Source organism: Periplaneta americana, chromosome 10 (genome assembly GCF_040183065.1).
Source record: "Periplaneta americana isolate PAMFEO1 chromosome 10, P.americana_PAMFEO1_priV1, whole genome shotgun sequence".
NCBI classification, from domain to species: domain Eukaryota; kingdom Metazoa; phylum Arthropoda; class Insecta; order Blattodea; family Blattidae; genus Periplaneta; species Periplaneta americana.
In genome coordinates this window covers 2,840,254-2,861,676 of record NC_091126.1, presented here as the reverse complement: position 1 = coordinate 2,861,676, position 21,423 = coordinate 2,840,254, and the positions used below count along the sequence as shown (strand labels likewise).

Genomic DNA, 21,423 nt, shown 5'->3' with positions numbered 1-21,423 from the left:
GTTTTTGGGGACATACAATTAAATTTTGACAATTTTAATCAACAGCTTTTTGCGTATTTTCCAGAAGAAATGCAAAACAATTACGGCGAATAGCCTACTGAATCCATTTTTTGACAGTTGTGTTCATCTGGCTGAAATTCCAAAACATATCAAGGAATAACTCAATGGAATAAGTAGGCCTACTCATTGATGGAATATTGAAATCAGACTACTTTTTTTCAGAGCTGAGCCTATTTTGTTTATCAAAAGAATGCAAAGATACGTCGAATTTGTAAAAGAGGATCTTAAATCTCTTATAATTGCAATCTCGTATTTATGCAAAGTAAGTTTTTTGTCATATCATTATCTTTTGTATATTTTAGTAACTTTGTAAAGTGGCAATGGTTTCGTAATACTTACTAATATGTAAGTTAACATATCTCTTGTACATTTTAGTAGCTTTGTACAGTGGCACTGGTTCCGTAAATATGTATACACACTTCGGAAATTTAAACTGTAAGTTAACATGTTATTGCCTCTCGTATATTTTAGTAACTTTGTAAAGTGACACTGGTTTCGTAAATATTTGTACACACGTCGGAAATTTAAACTGTAAATTAATTTGTCATTACCTCTCGTATATTTTAATAGATTTGTAAAATAACATTGATTTCGTGAGAATATAAGCACGTATAGGCACATGAAAACCAAAATGGTATACTATAAAATTAATCTGAATCCAACACGGCTATATCCATAATGTATTTGGAAAATCTTTTATATCTACAAAATTAGGAAGTTTTAAAATTATTGATCTGCTCTTATATACTTAAATAATACACTACCGGTTATCTCAAGGTGGTAAGTACATCTTAATATTATCTTGTGTCAAAAGTACAGAAAATATGAAACAGACAAATTTAGTAAATTTTACATAAATTTACAGTAGGCTATACACCTACATTATGTTGGTACAGTTCAATTTGAGTCATTGTCTGTGGAACAAAAATACAGAATATAGAATAATAGGCCTCTATATTTACTTAAACTATAGGGATTTACTATTTAGTAATGCTTACCTGAATGCAAATGCTATGCAAAGTCTATGATATACTGTAACAAAGCACAATGAACATTCGTTACTTCCTCACTTTGGCACATAAATGTTTAAACGAAGACCATACAGACAAGTGTGGGTGTCACCACTGATGGTTCAAGTTCACTGCCACCATAAAATACATGGATGAGAGCAATGCAAAAGTGGCTCTAGTATACTACAAAGAAGATGAAGTCGCCAAATTAAACAGGAATTTATAGTACGGTCGGTACTAACACACAAGAACAGTTGAATTGACGGAAATTGCACCTACAAAGTATGAAGTTCATTTAAAAGGTCACATTTATATGATTTAATATCTAGGCGTATAAAGAACTACCTAGTGCCGACATTACAAGTGAATATTGGGGCCTATATACATAAAGAAATTTCGCGTGTCGTAAGTTTTACGTCGATATCGAAAATGATATAATTTTAAAGATCAAAGGAGATATTGCATAAAAAACAATATAGCCTAATTCTCATATCAAAACAAGTTTTGCAGAGCAACATGACAAAAAATGAAATTCAGTACCCATTCAACCGTAGGGGATAAAAGCTTGTTTTAAAAGTTTAATGTCGATGTATCTGATTTAGTGTATGATACTCCAATGGGAATTAGTTATAGTGCTTATTGTATTCTCCTGGCTGAATGAACTGCAGTACATACTATCAATCATAATATTGTAAATGTGTCCAATTAATTTATTAACTTGTGTTTCCTTCCTAAACAAACATCTACGCCTAAATTTAAATAGAAAATGGTTCTGAAGTTGAACATTCAAAATGTTATGTTTAAGATTCTTGCGAAAGTTCAAACTTCAACAGTATCGGTAAGGTTGGTTTAATAATCACATAATGTACACTTAGCGGCAAAAAAGAATGGGCCGGCCGACAATTTCTAAGTTCCAGAGACATAACATTGCGCATGCTCGTCTCGTCAAAGCCGTAGTTCACTAGGTAACATAATTAAACCATTTAAATTTGCTGTATTTTGTTTAAGAGTCTAAAATATGCAATAAAATCGAATGGCGGGTTGATTCTAGATACATCAGGGCTCTTGAAGAGTGAAATAAAAAAAAAAAAAAAATTGATAAATACAAAATCAACCGGAGCGAATATGAACAGGAAAACCACGTATTATGCCAAATCGATATTAACAGTTACAGTAGCGTAAGTTGTTACAGCATTAGTCTGTTAAACAAGTTGATAGTAGCTCAAGGTTCGAATCTCCCCCAATCTTCTTTTTTTAACCCAGATAAGACTGACGTCCTATATATAGGACACCGGACGTTTTATTTTTTTTAACATCGTTGTGTAAGATTTTTATAGTCGGCAATCATGATACCATAATCCTTATGTGTTATAAATTGCCTCCAATTTTTTTATTGTGTTCAGTCTGTCATAGTCATTGTTGTTAACATATTTGTGTGAGTCATGGCTGTGGAGCAGAACATATTGTTCTCGAAGTCGGTATATATCACATGCTATAGATATAATGCTTTTGATATTGATAGGGCATACTCGTATGATGTACTTCGTATATAATAATTCATAATTAGATTCAATTTTTGATTTAGTGTTATGCCATATCATTGTAAAGTTAGGCGTACTACATGCAGTACGTCAGTCATAAAAGGGGACATTTCGTGAGACTGATGGTATTCATGTTATTATAGCAGATTTTCACTAAATGAAGCCTTACAAACGATTCAGGACGACCAAGTTGCTATACCTAAGTGCAATAACATTTCCATCACCATTTTATCACCAAAAATGCGTGTGGTAACGTAACTGATGAGGATTCTGGTGATGAAAATAACCCTACAATTAACAATATGCCTGGTAGTCAGTTGCGAGCTGAGACGGAAGTAACTTCAACACACAAGGAGAGGGAATGGATGTTTACGATGACGAAATTCAAAATGGTGATGATGAACATAATAAAGGCGATGGTGAGAATGGCAGTAGAAATACTAGTGATTCAGCAACCGATATACAGATGAAGAGAAAGAATAATAAATTTCAATTGGGAAGAAGTTGACATTCAGCAGGGAAATACTATATTTTTCAATTTCCGTGCACACAGTTTCAAGATACTCTATAAATCTGAAGAAGAAAATATCAGTAAAATAGCCCAATATCATATATTAGTACAACAAAAATATGGGTGGACCAAATCATCAATCTGTACAAAATACCTATTAGAAGCAAGACATGGTACTTTAGTCTGCATTGACGTAGCAGAACAAAATGCATGGTAGCAATACAAGATAAACTCCAACGAAAAACTCGATCATCTTGCATTTCGCAAACGTCTTGTCTTATCTGTTCTCGAATCCACTGCTCAACATGTACAGTCAAGAGGTAGACCAGCGGTCGTCAACTCACTGCACTCTGGGGTTATCGTCTATTACCAGCAGGTGCATTTGTGGCTGCTGGCGGGTATACTCTCTACCTAATCCTGCTGCACTTACCCGTTACCCATTTCAGCGAATGCTGACGACCACTGCGGTAGACCATCTCATCTAAGACTGAGCAAAAAGATTCAAGGTTTGATGGAAGTAATCATTTTGTGGTATCTGAAGAAAAACAAACTCGATGCAGACAGTGTCACACAAAGACAACGATAATATGAAGTGTGATGTTGGTGTACATGTAAAATGTTTTATCACGTATCACACCATAAACATTATCGAAAAATACAATAATCTTATTCTGTGATATTATAATTTTGTGTTAATTTTATGTATTGTTAAGCTAAACAATATATATATATATGTGCTAAAACGACTTATGTAATATAATGTTTTTGCATGGGGATATGACTGACGTCCTATATATAGGACACTGAAAATCTCGGATACTATCAACATAAAAATTTTAAAAACAACTTTGTTATGTTACATCAATTACAATTAAATAATTCATACAGAAAAATCGTACTTTTTAACAAAAAATAATTCAGTCTTATCTGGGTTAATTACAAATTTGCCGTCATATGTGTCTCGCAAAGCTATAATTATGTGGCGATATCTCTTAGAATATGCCCAAACACTAATAAATAATAAACCTCCCTCTCTCTTTCAAGCAATACTGCTATCTGTTAATACAACGTTCTGTCTCGTCATTACGCTTGAAGATGGCACAGAAACAATAACACATTGCCCTGGTTCGCATAGGTTATTCTGCGTATGCTACTCTTCGACAGAACTTCGATTGGAGAAATGTCATTTTCTCCGACCAGGTAATTGTATCCAGTAGCATTCTCCGTATGCTACTCTCCGACAGGACTTCGATTGGAGAAATGTAATTTTCTCCGACGAGGTAATTGTCTCCAACAGCAACGATAGTACTGCCCTAGTTTATTGTATGAATGGCCACCGATACGATGAACGTTTTGTGAGACGAATTAACAAGTCGGGTTGCGTGAGGGTCGCGTGTTGAGGGTGGATGTCATACGATGGGGCAGGACTTCTGGAACGCATCCACGGGCGGTTTACGGCAAAAGTCTACAAACACATTTTGTCAAATGTAATGATCCCTTCCGCTCGAAAACGATATCCAGAAGGAACACTTTTCTTCCAGCAGGATAATCATCCGATACACACCGCCAACCGGATTCAAAGATGGTTTACGAGGAGGCGTGATGTCGACCCAGTAGACTGGCCTCCAAATTCATCAGATATGAATCCGATTCAAAATTTGTGGGCTGCACTCAGAAGGATCCTACGTTCTAATTGGGCAAAACAACCACCCATTCGGACACCTGAGGAATTGTGGGACAGAGTTCTAGATGCGTGGGAGGAGATGGCCAAGAATTTAGACCTGTTCCATAATCTTGTGGACTCCATGCCGCGCAGAATGAGGGCAGTTGTTGACGCAGGTGGTTTGTGGACGAGATACTAGTCCCCACCACAGGCTTTGTTTTGTTAATATATTAAAAATTGTTTGTTTTTGTTAATTTAATTATTTATTTGTGTTTGATATGCGTCCGGTTTTTAAGGATGTGAAACAAGTAACTTATTTTTGTTTATACAGGCCAGATCTCACCTATTAATAGCCTAAAGGTGATGGGAAATAATATTTTTACAAGGCAGGCATAACGAAGTTTGTTAACAAATGCCATTTCACATTTAAACTAATAAATTAAGTAAAAGTTAAAATAAAAAATAATAATTTCACAGTACCGGGAGGCGAACTCACAACCTCTGATACGAATGTCAGACTTCTTACCAATGGACCACACACTGCTCGTAAGGTTTACTCCATTATAGACGGACGACTTTCAATGAAGAGACACCGCAGCAATGCCTTGGAGTGGGTTACGTTTACACGCGTGGTTTATCGACCAAGAGTCGGGCCATTCTTTTTGCCGCTAAGTGTACGTATGGCCTGTGTTGCAACACAGTGAAAGCAGCGCTGTATTTGGACGGGGGAGAAAGGAGGAGGAGGAGGAGGAGGAGGACGGAGACACTATGAAATATGCCTTCTTCACCAAACAAATATTCAAGGACACTTTTGATCTCTTCTCAAAAAGATCCTGCCTTAAAGAGCTAGGGTAATTGGAATACAGAATGTGTGGAAAAAATGTTTTGTTTCAAGCAAGATCTTAAAGAGAAAATAAAAAGAAAAGGAAACTAAAATCTCGATCGCTACCTGGATACAGTGCTGAGCGAAATGAAGTGAGTCTATTTTAGGTTATATCACAGTCTAGTACATACAATTACCACAGTCTAGTACATACAGTCACGAAGCTCAATACGTAGTAAATATGCATCCATAGATAGTTGCTAACCACTAGAATCGCTACTATCGCCTCATTACAGACAATGCGAAATAGTACCGGCACAGTCTATTGTTCCTAGCATCCTCACAACTCGAGCTACGAAGGTCAATACGTAAAGAATATGCATCCAATGACAGTTGAACTTTAGTTGCTAGCCACAAGGATCGCTACTATCCCACAGTCTAGTGTTCCTATAGTCCCGTCGCTCTTATTTCCGGCAGCCAATCACGTTGAAAGCTACATTTAAACGTGTGCGTCTTGTCATTCGCTGCTGATAACTTTATGCACTTCCTAAGGCTCGATAAATAAATATAATCGCCCGCCATTTTGCTTCTTTCGTTGGCGTTCGCAGAAAGCATACGAGGACGTTATTTGCCGCTCAATTAGAGTGCGTTTGATTTATCATCATAAGAGCTACGACATGATAATATTTAACGGTGCGGAAAATAGATTCCTCGTCTGGTAGCTCGGTAACGAAAGAAAAATGGCGAACGATACTACCTACCTAAATTTTATAGAGCCTTCATTTCCTAAGGCGTAAGCAAAGAGGAGGAGTCACGCTGGAAATAACAGCGACGCGACTTTAGTACTCTCAGTTGCTAACCGATGGAGCATTGTATCGCGAGAAATGCAAAAAGCCACCTCAAGGTTCGTGACTGTATGTACTAGACTGTGGTTATATTACATAGATGGACACACCAACAGTGTCCTGAAAACAATTTTAGACAGTCTGAAAATAAAATTAGTTCCCCACTACAAATGCGTACTTAGTAGAAATTCTACAGGACGACTATAAATAACGAACGAAAAGTGGAGACTTGTTGTTACATGTCATTAAAGGATGTGACCAACTTACAAAATAAAACAAATGTACCGATAATGGATTTCTAATTATACGAGTTACATTCTGTTCACTGCTACTTGCAAAACTAATCAGTTTCAATTACGTGCCTATAAAATGAATACCGGTACATAAAATAAAAATTTAAATTATCGAATTTAAATACAACTAATGACTGATCAACTCCATATATCGTGCACACCTCTTTGGACAATAGTGCGTCAAGCTCGATTTACATGCAACGTAATATGATTATATTAATATACAGTACGCTTAATGAAAATCTCATAGCTTCATCTGAAAACTTGTGCTTGTACAGGGTTGTTTCCGATCTCTGGTAACGAATTTAAATGACATCATGTGCGTCAGGAGTCACACGACAGCTGAACTGTGCCGCGAGGTGACAGACCAGTAGTGAGTGATCACATAGAGTGCACAGCGACTCACAGCAGAAATTCCCAAGAAAATCGAGCCTTTTTCGGAGGGGTACATAACAACCCTTTCCGATGCCAAGTACCGTTAAGTGAAAATAAAAGAAACCTGCAATAAACGAGGTTTCGTTATTTCCAAGAAAGGCAGCTTCTGTGTACTTAATAAGATTGGTAAAGCTCGAATGGAATTAATTTGTATCATCTCGTGGGGTGCGGCGACTTGTGACAGGGGGTTATTAGGTACACAAAAGATGCCTTTCTTGGAAATAACGAAACCACATCTTTTGCAGGCTCCTATGATTTTCAGGTAACTGTACTGTGACACACCGTGCACTCCGATTATGAAATCACTCACACTACTGGTCTGCCGCCTCTCGCCGCAATTCAGCTGTCGGTGTGATTCCTGACGCACATGACGTCATTCAAATTCATGATCAGAGATCGGAAACGACTCTGTATACACGAAAAGCTTGGTATATATATATATATATATTTTCATAGGCACGGTATCCTATTTTGCTCAGAAAGTAATTCATGACATGACCTTTATTTACGACAGCATTTAATAATCAGTTTTCTACTTTCTAAGGACCACGATTCCTTTCCATGACTTAAGGCAGTTAAGCATAATTTTTAAAAACTACCTGAACTCATACTGATAGTCTGTCTCCTACATGCTATCGAGAATAGTCATGTTCAATTGTAAATGTGTATGTATATACTATTTTTCGCATATTCATATTTTCATAAAAGTTGAGACAATCTGGATAAAATACACCACAGTTACTCTCCTCTAAATGAATGGCTCAGTGCCAGAGTTGCCTAAACTACAATCTTTTAGCCGCAGATTTTTGCATAAAATGACTGTATGTGTGCCAAAGTAGATGTACTAGATAAATATTAGATTATAGTAAATGAGAAATAATTTCCAATTGACAGCATATAGTTTTAGAACACGAGGTCTAAGTTTAGACTTCAATAACTTTTTTGAGTGTAATTTTGGCTTAGGCAACTCTGGAACTGAGCCACTCAAATAGGAATAAAAGTTAGAAGTATGAAAACTTTATTTTCATACACCCTATACTTGTGTTTCTGGCGGGGAAACTGTAGGAAGACAGCTGCAAAGGAAGATCGAAGGTTAATGCATGAGTGGCGTACGTCAAACTGCAGTATTGTTTTCCAATGTCATTGTCATAAAAAATGCCGTAAAATGTCCCAGCTTATTAAGATGCTTTATGCAGTGAATTGCGGGGTTAACTCCTTATGTTAAAGTGTTTGTAAAGTTAGTTCGCCTGACTGAAATTGTTTCCTGTCACATAATATAATATAAAATAACCCGAGCGAAGTGGCCTAGTTGTAACGCATCCAGGAGGTCCCGGGTTTGATCCGCAGTGTCGTCTAACCTGGTCAAGGTTTTCCGTGGTTTTTCTCGACTGAATATAACTTCCAGTTAAATGAAGACGAATGCTTGATTGGACCGCAATTACCGCGAAATAATAGACAAAGTCCAACAGCGCATTCCCAACGGAAAATTGTCGCGATATGACCTAGGAATTAAAATGACTGTACATAAATAACGTCCAGATAAAAATATACTCCGTATAATATTGTACTACTTACTTACAGCTTTTAAGAAACCCAGAGGTTCATTGCCACCCTCACATAAGCCCGCCATCGGTCACTATCCTGAGCAAGATTAATTCAGTCTATACAATCATATCCAACCTCTCTCAAATACATTTTAATATTATCCTCCCATCTATGTCTCGGCCTCCCCAAAGGTCTTTTTCCCTCCGACCTCCCAACTAACACTCTATATGCATTTCTGGATTCCCCATACGTGCTACATGCCCTACCAATCTCAAAAGTCTGGATTTAATGTTCCTAATTATTTCAGATGAAGAATACAATGTATGCAGTTCTGCAATGTGTAACTTTCTCCATTCTCCTGTAACTTCATCCCTCTTTGCCCCAAATATTTTGCTAAGCACCTTATTCTTATACACCCTTAACCTTTGTTCGTCTCTCAAAGTGAGAGTCCAAGTTTCACAACCATACAGAACAACCAGTAATATAACTCTTTTATAAATTCTAACTTTCAGGTTTTTTGAGACCAGACTGAATGACAAAAGCTTCTCACCGAATAATAAGAAGTATTTCCCATATTTATTCTGTGTTTAATTTCCTCCTGAGTATATTACTAGCATAGTATAATATAAAATAATCATGATAAGCACCATCTGCTTTTTGTTTACTTCATAAATTGTCTCCAGTTCCATAAAACTAATAATTTATTTATACTTCACAATTAAGATAGAATGGCTAAATCATTTTGCAAGAAAATTCTATTTATTCACTTTATTCAGTATCTGCTGTAATGGTAGCATAAGACGACGATAAACAATGTGAAGCAAATTTCCGAAATTTCATCAGGTAGGAAAGTAAGGCTGGAGGTCTACAACAAACCGGGAACGAGAACCAGAACGAGAATGGAAAGCAGAGAACGTGAACGTGAAAATTTTTTATTCACAATAAACTGAGAATAGAGACGCTTTGCTTATTGATATGTATGTGAATAACGATATGTAAAGTCGATATTAGGCATTCTGATGTTGTGTATAACTGACCAATGGCGTTCTCTTGTGAGTAAAAGCCAAATAACATGAACACAGGTTAACTTCAAAATTTGACACGGAATATTTAAGAATTCAATTCACGTGGTAGTCTGGTCACATATACACATAGCATATACTGAAAGTGATTCTACTGAATTTCTAAGTTAGAAACAATGGATGAAGAAGCCTCTTTGCTACAAAATATACAACGAAGTAGCTATATGACAACAGAATGACTCCAGTTGGCTGTTATCAGAAACGAGAATGGCAAAGTTAAAACTTCGCCAATGTTCCCGGCTCCGGCAAGCTTCTCGTTAATTGTGATTATTTGCACTTAAATACATGTATTTCAACCATTCTTCCGTTCTCGTTGCCGTTTCTGTTCCTCGTTTATTGTGGATCAACCTTTACTATATGGACAAAGAGGCTAAAGGCTGTTTCACAATAAACCAGCAACGGAAACGCGAAAGATAACTAATTTTTTTCACAATTAACGAGAAGCATGCTGGAGTCCGGGAATGGGAATGGAGAATTGACCGAGTTTTAACTTTGCTGTTCTCGTTTCCGAACACAGCCTACTACATTAATTCTGTTGTCATCAAAAAAGCTATGTGATTGTCGTTTATTTTGTAGCAAAGAGGCCGTGACATAATATTTTGTCCATTCATTGTTTGTAACTAACTCAGAAGTTCAGTAGAATCACTTCTCATACATACTATGTGTATACTTTGCATACTTTCACTTTGTAATGAGTTTTGGAATAATATTCTAGTGAAATTCTAGAGATAGTAACAGAAGGACGAATAGAAGAAATAGTGCACGCACTCTGGTGAGTTTACACGGATCCGCAGCAACGCGGCGCTGATACCGCTATGAGCGGACTCAGAAGGAGTTCACAGCACTTCTTACGCTGAATATAGTCTTTTTTAAAAGCAAATTTCTTCCATTTAATCCGGCTATTCGTAACTTAAGAAATACCTTTATAGTCCCTTATTCATAATTAATAGTCTTAGTTGTCAGCATGGAATTCAACATTTTCTCACCAAATAAAAGATGTTCAAGTAGATCTAAGTGTTGTAAGAGGGATAAATCTGTATTTTCACCTTTTGGGTGTCACATATAATAGTACGAATGTATTTAAAGACTCAAAAGCAACACCGAACATACTCACTTTGTACACTGTAAGAAAGAAAATTGGACCTACTTGCTGGGAATATGGTAGATGTATCTGTTATGCTGTCGTATTCACATGAAACCCTCTCACCAAGCAAAGGACTTAAATATTCTGTCACGGCATCTGCTATTTGTTTGTATGTATGTATGTATGTATGTATGTATGTATGTATGTATGCATGCTTGTATTTCTTAACACTACAATTGGGTATACACCCAGTGGCAGTGATATATAATATACAATAATTACAATTACAATAATACAAGAAGTACAGCAATAATAAAAAAATGAAATAAAATAAAATAAACGTAAATTTATTTCTAACTATAAATAAGTAGCTGCAATAAACCTAGGACTACAAATGAAAACTATTCTATAATAACGCCTACAATAAGCAAAAGTAAATCTAACTTATAAGTATTTCTATTTCACCCAACTATTACCAATTTAAGTAATTATATATCACCTTAATTAATTACATACCAACTTAATTACGTATCATCTTAATTAATTACATATCACCTTAATTTATTTACATATCAACTAAATTACATATCATCTTAATTAATTACATATCAACTTAATTAATTATATATCAACTCAATTAATTACATGACACAACTTAAATAATTACATTGCACCTCCAATTACATTTTCAGTCTAATCTTCTCAACCTTTCCTTAAATGTATTGATTTTAAGAGGACCACCCTGAAAGATTGCCACAGGTAAGTTGTTCCAGTCTAGTATTGTGCGGTTAACAAAGGAAAATTCTGCCACGTCCGTTCTTTGTTTTCTATATTTAAACTTCCTAATATGATCAGCCCTTCCTAAGTATGATGGTGTTGCTAATCTAGCATTGATATCGGTCCATGCTTTGTGTCCAATTTGTGCCTTAAACAATGCGGTGAGTCTGGTTTTTCGTCACCTTGATTTGAGAAGTTCCCACCCTAAGTCTTTTACTATCTCTTCACCATGTCCCTTCCCCATTTTGACATATTTTGCTGCCTTGCGTTGGACCTTTTCTATTGAATCGATTTGGTTTTGTCTGTACGGATCCCAACCTACTGCTCCATATTCCATAATTGGGCGAACAAGGGTTTTGTCCGCTAATTCTTTTGACCTTCGGTTAGATTTCTTCAGAATATGCATAGAGAAATGTAGTGCTTTCCAGGCTTTCCTTGTGGTATTAGTGACGTGTTGCTCCCAACCCAGTTTGTTACTTAAATATATACCTAGGTATTCACAAGTGTTCACTTGTGGCACCGATGTACCATTCAGCTGATATCCGAGACAAATTTCTTTATGCGTTCTACAGAAGGATATTGACTTACTTTTACTGACATTGATTTTCATTTTATTTTCTGTCGTCCAGGTTTCAAATGTTAAGATCGTTTTGTAAGGCGGCAATATCGGATTCATCATTAATTTGTCTATATATTATACAGTCGTCCGTGAATAACCTTATCTGAGACGTAGTATTTCTATTTATATCGTTTATATATATAAGAAACAACAGAGGTGCAAGGACCACCCCTTGAGGCACGCCTGATGTTACATTTCCTAGTTCCGATATTTATTTTCCTAGTCTGACCTTTTGGGTCCTGTTCAGACAGTAAATCTGAATGTGAATATTGCTTTAGTGATTTGAAAATAAATTCAGATGTGGAACTGTCCACTTTCATGATGGAAAATAATTGCATGTGTTGTATAAATAAAGAACAATAATTCTAAGACAATAATATAGGCCCCTACTTCCACTTGAACTTCCGAACTTAACAACAATACTCTACAGCAACACTGACTTAAGATTTCCAGGCAAGCATAGAATTACGAATATAAGTTAGAAGACAGAACCCCATAACATCATCTTGTGTTTATGTTGTCTACATTCTTAAACATTATACACATAGCAGACCCATAAATTGCTTAGTGAGAAGCAGATAAGACACGTGAAGTGTTACTCACCACCAAATGGTCCCTTTTCTGTTTTTGTGTTAACAGTGATTTGAGAGTGATCCCATTGACGCAGGACTTTAACATTTATACAGTTCATTATTTAGGATGTGATCATATCAAAGGCATAAAAAAGAAAAATTCACCAGTTTGAACCCTCTCTTAGTTTTTTAAGATTATCTCAAAAACTAGAAGCTGCCAAGTGGTCCCTTTTCATATGCACGCACACATATGCAGAGCTGGTGTTTCAGCTGACCCACAGCACGTAGATGCACTGAAAAATATCCCTGAACCATGTACAAAAAGTACAAATGATATTAGGCCTTTGTAGTTACCTTTCTGAATTTATTCCTAAACTTGCTGAATTAACTGCCCCATTCAGAAAACTAATTAAAAAGGACATTCAGTGGAGTTGGGGACAAGAAGAGAAGCTTGAAATAGACTGTGAGTAGTTCGCCAGTATTAGGAGTGTCTGATCCTAATAGAGATTTGTCAATGCTTGTAAATGCTAGCTCTAATGTCGTGGGGTGTGTTCTCTTACGAGAGGGAAGGCCAATTGCTTATGGTTCCGAAAGTTTGACAGCAACAGAGAAGAAACATGCACAAATTGTAAAAGAACTGTTACCTGTATAGTTTGGATGTAATAAATTTCACACATATATTTATGGTGCAAAAATAACTGTTTACATTGATCATAAACCACTGGTAACAATTTTTAACAAAGAACTGGCCCAGACAACTTCAAGACTTCAAAAATTGCTCCTTGGACTAATGAGGTATGATGGTCATATTAAGTACAGTACATTGAAGGAAATAAAAACCTTATCACAGATCTTCTATCTAGATTTTATTCAAGTTCAGAGGAGATGACATAATGTGGATGTAAAGTTTGTTCATGAAACATTCACTGGAAACAGAATTGTTTGAACTGACAGATGAAAGACTGAAAGAGATTGTAAATGCAACTCTTAATGATCCAGTATTGGCAGAAGTTCTGAAGAGTTTTCGTAAGGGCTCGCCACAGTTAACCAAGGAAGAACTAAATGAAAAACGTTCTTTTTTCCGTTATTACAAACTCCAGAATGATATTATGTGCACAGGTAACCTATTTTTTTACCTAGAGCGACTAGTTATACCATCATCACTAAGAAGAGAAATCTTTCGACTGCTACATGCTGGTTATATAGAGATTATGTGCTGGCCAGATATGAACATGTGAATTAAAAATTACGTCAGACAGTGCCTTGCTTGTTTCACATATTAACCAAGCAGACCTAAAGAGAGACTTGCATCTCACGAAGTACCTCCATTGCCATTTTGTAAAATTGAAATTGATAATGTAGAAATGTCAGCTAAGCCATATTTGATTGTTATGGATTATTATTCAAGGTGTCTTGAAATTCTTCCACTGAGATCCAAGTCAGCTACATCAATCAAATAAGTCCTCAAAGTTTTATTTTCAAAATTTGATATTTCCAGGACTATGAAATCTGATAATGTTCCCTTCAACAGTGTTGAATTTAAAGATTTTGCTAAAAATAATGACATTGAACTAAAATTTATAAGCCCTGGCCATTCAAAATCAAATGGACCTTCAGAAAAAGGAAGATATATATTATAATTTTGATAAACTATGGTATGCTCTCCTGGAATACCGTAATACACCGACTGTTGAAATTGGCCTCTCTCATCTCAGTTAATGTACAATAGAAGACTGCAAAACTTTGCTTCCTGCTACTGCACCATTGCTAAGCCCATGGTGTCTGATAGTTAAAACTTAGCAAATGACAGCAGTACTATTATAACAGAAGTTCTGTAGCTCAGGATCCCAATGAAATTGTACATTCAAAGTATGTGCTAGTGAAGGAGGGATAAAAATTAATTTTATGGGTAAAGCTGTTACTCTATGAAGCTTAGTTAAAGGAGAAGAAGGAAGAGTTGTGAAAAGAAATAATAGATACATCAAGTCAGGGAGGACGACAGTCTCAGTTTCCTGATTCAGAACATGACCAAGGAGAGTAACTCATCCACCTTACTTACTTACAAATGCAGGTTCATTGCCGCCCTCACATAAGTCCCTATCCTGTGTAAGATTAATCCAGTCTCTATCATCATATCCCACCTCCCTCAAATCCATTTTAATATTATCCTCCCATCTACATCTCGGCCTCCCAACTAACACTCTATATTCATTTCTGGATTTGCCCATACGTGCTACTTGCCCTGCCCATCTCAAACTCACCCACCATAAAGTTTTAATTTATGAATCTTATTTCAAGAGAAGGTGATGTAATGACTATATCTAGCAACATGTTTTGTTGCATGTTTGTAGAGATTGATAACGAATAAGCTGAATATTAAAGCTAATCTTATAATTCAATATGATTATATGATATAATAATAATAATAATAATAATAATAATAATAATAATGTTATGGATGTGGCAAGAAAAGCTGTCCATCTACCATCAGGATTGTCCTGATTTGCTGTAGGCCTACACTAAAAAGTGCATTAATTCAGAAGTAACATATTGCTTCTTACGCTAATATGTTTTTGCGGGATATCAGCCGAGTTAAGATTTTGGAATGCTCCAAGCTTTCGACTGCTATCTCTGCAGTCATCTTCAGGGAAGTGATGTCCGAACAGAAAGTCGAAAGTTTAATATAGATGTTAGGCTGTCTCAGGTGAAACGGGATTGGTTGGCGAATCGGCCAATCCGGGGCCGGGAATTGTCATCTCTTGTAAGCTCTGCCCCTCCCGGGATTCCTGTGTGAAGTTTGGCGGGCGGCAAGCCCTGTTCCGCCAGTTGGAATCGGTTGCCGTCCTCGGTCCGTGATCTTCATGACCTTGATTGTAAGAGGGCCTAAGTTGGTCCAAGGCCGGTGTCCATGCCTGACTGAGCTGGAGTCCACTGTCTCTGTTAAAGTTGTTTTTCTCCAGCTTGATCTCTATGGCCTCCTTGATTGTACGATCCCAGTAGTGGCTTGATTTGTTAATGACCTTGGTGTGGTCAAACAGTATTTTATGCTCCTTTTCTATGCTGTGTTGCGCCACTGCAGATTTTTCCGGGTAATACAGCCTCAGGTTCCTCTTATGTTCCTGAGGAACCTGAGGCTGTATTACCCGGAAAAATCTGCAGTGGCGCAACACAGCATAGAAAAGGAGCATAAAATACTGTTTGACCACACCAAGGTCATTAACAAATCAAGCCACTACTGGGATCGTACAATCAAGGAGGCCATAGAGATCAAGCTGGAGAAAAACAACTTTAACAGAGACAGTGGACTCCAGCTCAGTCAGGCATGGACACCGGCCTTGGACCAACTTAGGCCCTCTTACAATCAAAGTCATGAAGATCACGGACCGAGGACGGCAACCGATTCCAACTGGCGGAACAGGGCTCGCCGCCCGCCAAACTTCACACAGGAATCCCGGGAGGGGCGGAGCTTACGAGAGATGACAATTCCCGGCCCCGGATTGGCCGATCCGCCAACCAATCCCGTTTCACCTGAGACAGCCTAACATCTATATTACCTTTCGACTTTCTGTTCGGACATCACTTCCCTGAAGATGACTGCAGAGATAGCAGTCGAAAGCTTGGAGCATTCCAAAATCTTAACTCGGCTGATATCCCGCGAAAACATATTAGCGAACCAACGCCGAGAAAGCCTCAAATCATACATATTGCTTCTTGCCCACAGCTGCTCCATGCGGAAAGTGCGGAAATCATTCATTCATTGTTGGCTACATTTCGTTTCAAACCTGTTATTTTAAAAGCATCCAATGAAATGGAAGAAACTGCAGATGATTAAGGTGTAGGCCTACCATCAAAGAACTTGGTGTAAAATAAGAAATCAGACGTTTACATTTCGGCAAAGAAGAAATGGCAGAAAATTCAGAGCACAAAAATCTTAATCACATGAAAATTGAATTAGAATCTTAACCTTACGTTGAATTAAGTATATTAATATAAAAAATATAAATAATTTTTATTATAAGGTGAAAAATAAGTTAAGTTGTGACTCTGAATATAAATTCTGCATTTTCTACCTACTAAAGTCAGATATAGGTGAAGTTGAAGTCATACTCCTGACTCTGTATCAAATTCTCATTCAGTTTCCTGTAATACTCACTTCATCAAGAGTCAATGCATATATGAGGGGTTCACAACCAGAGTGGACCAAGTCCACCAGTGATCAGTTTGTAGATTAATACAATCTCGGATGAAGAAAACTTAGATTTATTCATTGCCATAACAAACAAAGTCCATAACTCATTTGTTACTCCACAGAAGGCAGCATTTCCTATGGAAGGTGAAGGTTGCTATCAGTGTATTCCGAATCTCACCAGTCCGGTGGCATCAATGACGTCACGTTGCAACGAAAATAAGGAACAAAACTGCTGGAAGAATCGATGCTGTCATGGCGACTGTGTAAGTGGTTATCTGTGCTACGCTAGCAAAATTTTGCGAAATTTCTGTAATGCCATCTCGTTCAAATAAAAGAGATCATAAACAACTTATTTCTTGAACAGGTAGTAATAACTGGTCCGTTGACATGTTCGCTCATAAGCCATTAACATATTGTTTTTACGTTGTGCTCATTACAAACAATACAGCAGAACTAAAGCAGAACACACCGCCATGACACAACAGTGCACGATGTCATTTGTCTGCTAATTCCCACCGTATACAAGAACCAATCAGATTCACTGATGTCGGCTGATGGAGATTGCCACCACCTCTGCAATTTGATGGCACCAGTGCGACACTGGTGGAGCATCAATGACGTCATCAGTGGAATTCGGAACACCGTGATGCCATCGGATTGCTCACCGGTGAGATTCGGAATACGCTCTATGCGTGAGCCAGGAACTTTAAGACTCAATATCTCAGAACTATTTCAGATGGACCTGGTCCACTCTGGTTGTGAACACCTCATATACAAGTTCTTCAGATTGTAACATCACTCGAATCTGAGGTCCAGTAAAAATTTAAAGTTCTATTTTACTTCAGATAACTTGGGGAACATTAATTGTCTGCTGAGTCGTAAAGCTTCGGAGTCACTATCGAAACTTTTGATAAACTGATTAACGAGTCCAAGTTTTATATGGAGTGGGGGTAACAAAATGTTCTTTCTGAACACAAGAGCTTCACGAATTACAATGTGTGCACCTGGAACCAATATCCTTTCCTGGTATCCCACAGACAGACAAAGCAAGAATACTTGGTGTAATCACAAATGTCCCACTCATAGCATTTGAGCTACTGCAATGGAAGAAAGCTTGTTTCCATTGTGCAGGACAGCTTTGTGAACCCATGCTATGCAGCACTGAAGCGATGGATGATGGACAGTGTGCGAGGATACGGAATATTTTATCTGCTCCTGGTATTATTATAATGTGTAAGTTCACCATACAAAAGTAAGAGTTGCCATGATGGTTTGTAGGCTCTCTCCATATTCGGGGAATTGCAGAGGCATAGCACAATTTCTTATTCCACATAGTCAATCCTCTAAAGGACACCAAAAGCTACCAGACACATGAGCAGCCCATGCAACATTTTTGTTAGCAGTCCAAATTAAGCATGGTAAGCATCACGGTACTTTTTTACTTGTTTGGATCTGATAAAATGTCCACAAACACAACAAAATATCTCTACTGGCAATTTAAAACCTCTGGAGATTGACATTTTTTCATTTGAAAGACAACAATCAATAGTATTAAAAACCACAGGACTTCAGCTAAATTCACAAACAGAGAGACATTTTGCTAATCGTTCTGAATTACTAAGATTGCCAGAATTCTTCCCTCATGAGCACTCAAACCTGTACTGGTACTCATTCTGTATCACTAGCTTTAGACCATGTCACTGTGGCATGGAACAAAGTCCGAAAGGGACTTTGAATTAAGAATTAGGATTACAGAACAGTTTTTACCAGAGGAGATAAAGGAGAGTGGAATAAAACGCTTAACATCATAGTATTCATACTCACAAGCCCAAAATATATGTTTACAACTTGACATCATGTTGCGAGAAATAAGTAAAGACTCACGAATTATCCAGTTCCCTTCTATGTGCAATCTATTCAAAGATATTGGCACTAAGCCAATTTTGACGTATTTTAAGTCTGCTTTGAATAGTCTAAAGCTGTGCTCTAATAGAGTCAGGGATTATATTATTTTGATGAAGATAAATTCACTTCACATCTTCACATGCTATATTACATATACCAGACTCTTTTAAATTCATTTCTGCCAGATTTCCATTTGAATAAAGTCTTGCCTATTTGACCAGGCTGTCACCCTAACTGTGGCAATATTTGAATATGAAACTTTTAAAAGTAACCAGTAAACATTCAAATTCCAAATGAAAGTAATCTACATTGTTATAAATAAATAAGTAGGTAGGTAGGTAGGTAGATAGATAGATGGATGGATCGATAAACAGACAGATAGATAGATAGATAAATAAATAAATAAATAAATAAATAAATAAATAGCCTAACTCAGGCAGTACAACAAAGAATTAAATAGAGAGATTGTCTCCATATAACCATTTACTTGTGATTATGATACTGTTTTATTCTGAGCTGATCAGAATTATTGATACTACAACAGATGGGACATGAATTGTTAGTTCAAGTATATTTATACATATACTTACATCACCACCTAATCAAGATGATACTACAAAGGTTATATGGACTGTGTATAATATCTATTTATATACAATACGACCTTTGACATTTGATTCCTCTTTACTCTTCAACAAACTGGCTGGCAGCTGAATTATAAAACACTTTCACAAGATTAAGGAAGTTGTATGTATCAGAATAGTGGTCATATAAATCTTTATGTAAAAAACGGAGTGCAAGGTATGTTATAAACACCCAATTAATTATTTAAACTAAAATAGAGAAGAGAAAAAGTTTACTTCTAAAAAAATATATTAAATGTCTTTCTGGCAAACACACGCCACTGGAGGGAAATAAATCTCTAGAAATGGCCACTTTGATAGATAAGTAAAAGAAGTTTAGAAAATAAATATTTATTAGCTGTACAAGTAAAAAAGAATTTGAATATCTCATATCTGCAGAGCAAATGTGTATTAGTAGAAAACGAAATCCATAACAGCTGGAGTTTGCTGTTTCTGTAGTGATTAAGTGGAATTGTTTTTCAGCTTGATGGCCATTTAGATGAAGCTCAGCTGGAATATTCAAAGTCTCAGATACAAGACACTGAGCACGATCAGAGACTAGAGCAAGTAATTGAGATACCAGCTATTCGTTTTGTTGGAACTAGTTCCAACACTCACTTCAAGATATTAATTTATTGTGTTTTACTTTTCTTTTTATTCTCTTCCCACCTGTAGATGAAATCTAAAATATTTTTAATTCATGGCTATGTTTTAACAAATAATTCTAATTTAGATCTCACGATGTTATTACAAGTAGATTGATTTTTCGTTTTAACAAAAACACTAAAATTTAAAACTAAATAATTGTTAATTTATTTAATTAAACAACTACTTCACTGTTAATGTTAACTTATGCTGATATTTTATCTTAATTTACTAGTTTTGTTGTGGTGTGCATCATCTTCTGGATTCTACTGAAGTCCCGCACTATTTTCCAGTTGCTGTTATTGTCTTGGTGAAATTATTCATGATTGGTAATGTTCTATCGAAAAGGGTATATGTCTGAAATTCAGTTGAATGTTGATGATGTGTTGTGCATGTGTGTCTATAAATTTCGTATCGGTAGCCGAGTAGCTCACTTGGTAGAGCAGTTGGCTACAGACTGGAAGGTCCAGGGTTCGATCCCAGGTGGTGACGGGATTTTCTCGTTGTCAAACTTCCAGAACGGCTCCGAGGTTCACTCAGCCTCCTATAAAATTGAGTACCGGGTCTTTCCTGGTGGTAAAAGGGCTTTAAGAGCGTGGTGCCGACCACACCACCTCATTCTAGTGCCGAGGTCAAGGAAAGCATGGGACTCTATCTCCATGCCCCCCAAGTGCCTTCATGGCATGTAAAGTGGGATACCTTTACTTTCTTATAAATTTCGTATTGTTCTAATGCTTTGAGTTTCTGGCTTTTTGGCTGAATGCGTAGGATTTGCATATCAGTTTAGTTGTGACGTGTTCTACGTAGGTTAAATTGTTGTGCGATTTAGTTATAGCAATACAGATGCTGACATACAAATCCTACACCTTCAACCTAAAAGCCAGAAACTCAAAACATTAGAAAAACATGAAATTTACAGACACACAAGAAACACACACACAACGAATCTTCAACACTCAATTGAATTTCAGAACACACACCCTTTTCGAGACAATATTACCATTCATGAACACACCCCACCAAGACAATAGGAAATCAAAAGAAAGCGCAGAACTTCACTAGAACTCAGAAGATGATGTACACCACATCGAAGCTAGTCAACTAAGGTGAAATATTAATATAACTTAGCATGAACACAGTGAAGTAGTTGTTTATTAAACAATATACAGCACTACCATGTGTTGGCAAGTTCAACCTTTGT

General features: G+C 36.8%; 2 protein-coding genes across 18 annotated transcripts in view; one reads left to right on the top strand and one right to left on the bottom strand.

Moving 5' to 3' along the window:
* LOC138707385 (sushi, von Willebrand factor type A, EGF and pentraxin domain-containing protein 1-like) overlaps positions 1–21,423 on the bottom strand; it is a 376,277-nt gene that overhangs the window by 237,032 nt on the left and 117,822 nt on the right. For 2 of the 15 annotated variants that reach the window (XM_069836736.1, XM_069836737.1), the window contains exon 1: positions 1,059–1,186. The exons of 11 other annotated variants lie outside the window; for them this stretch is intronic. The gene's annotated coding sequence lies outside the window, so the exon portion shown is untranslated. Of the gene's footprint in view, positions 1–1,058; positions 1,200–21,423 lie in introns of those variants that run through there. 2 more of the 15 variants (XM_069836739.1, XM_069836740.1) reach the window with 2 other exon arrangements.
* The window catches only part of LOC138707386 (putative uncharacterized protein DDB_G0267840), a 28,708-nt gene continuing 26,891 nt past the window's right edge, over positions 19,607–21,423 (top strand). Inside the window, exon 1 of one of the 3 annotated variants that reach the window (XM_069836742.1) lies at positions 19,607–19,755. The gene's annotated coding sequence lies outside the window, so the exon portion shown is untranslated. Of the gene's footprint in view, positions 19,756–20,123; positions 20,145–21,423 lie in introns of those variants that run through there. The other 2 variants (XM_069836744.1, XM_069836743.1) reach the window with 2 other exon arrangements.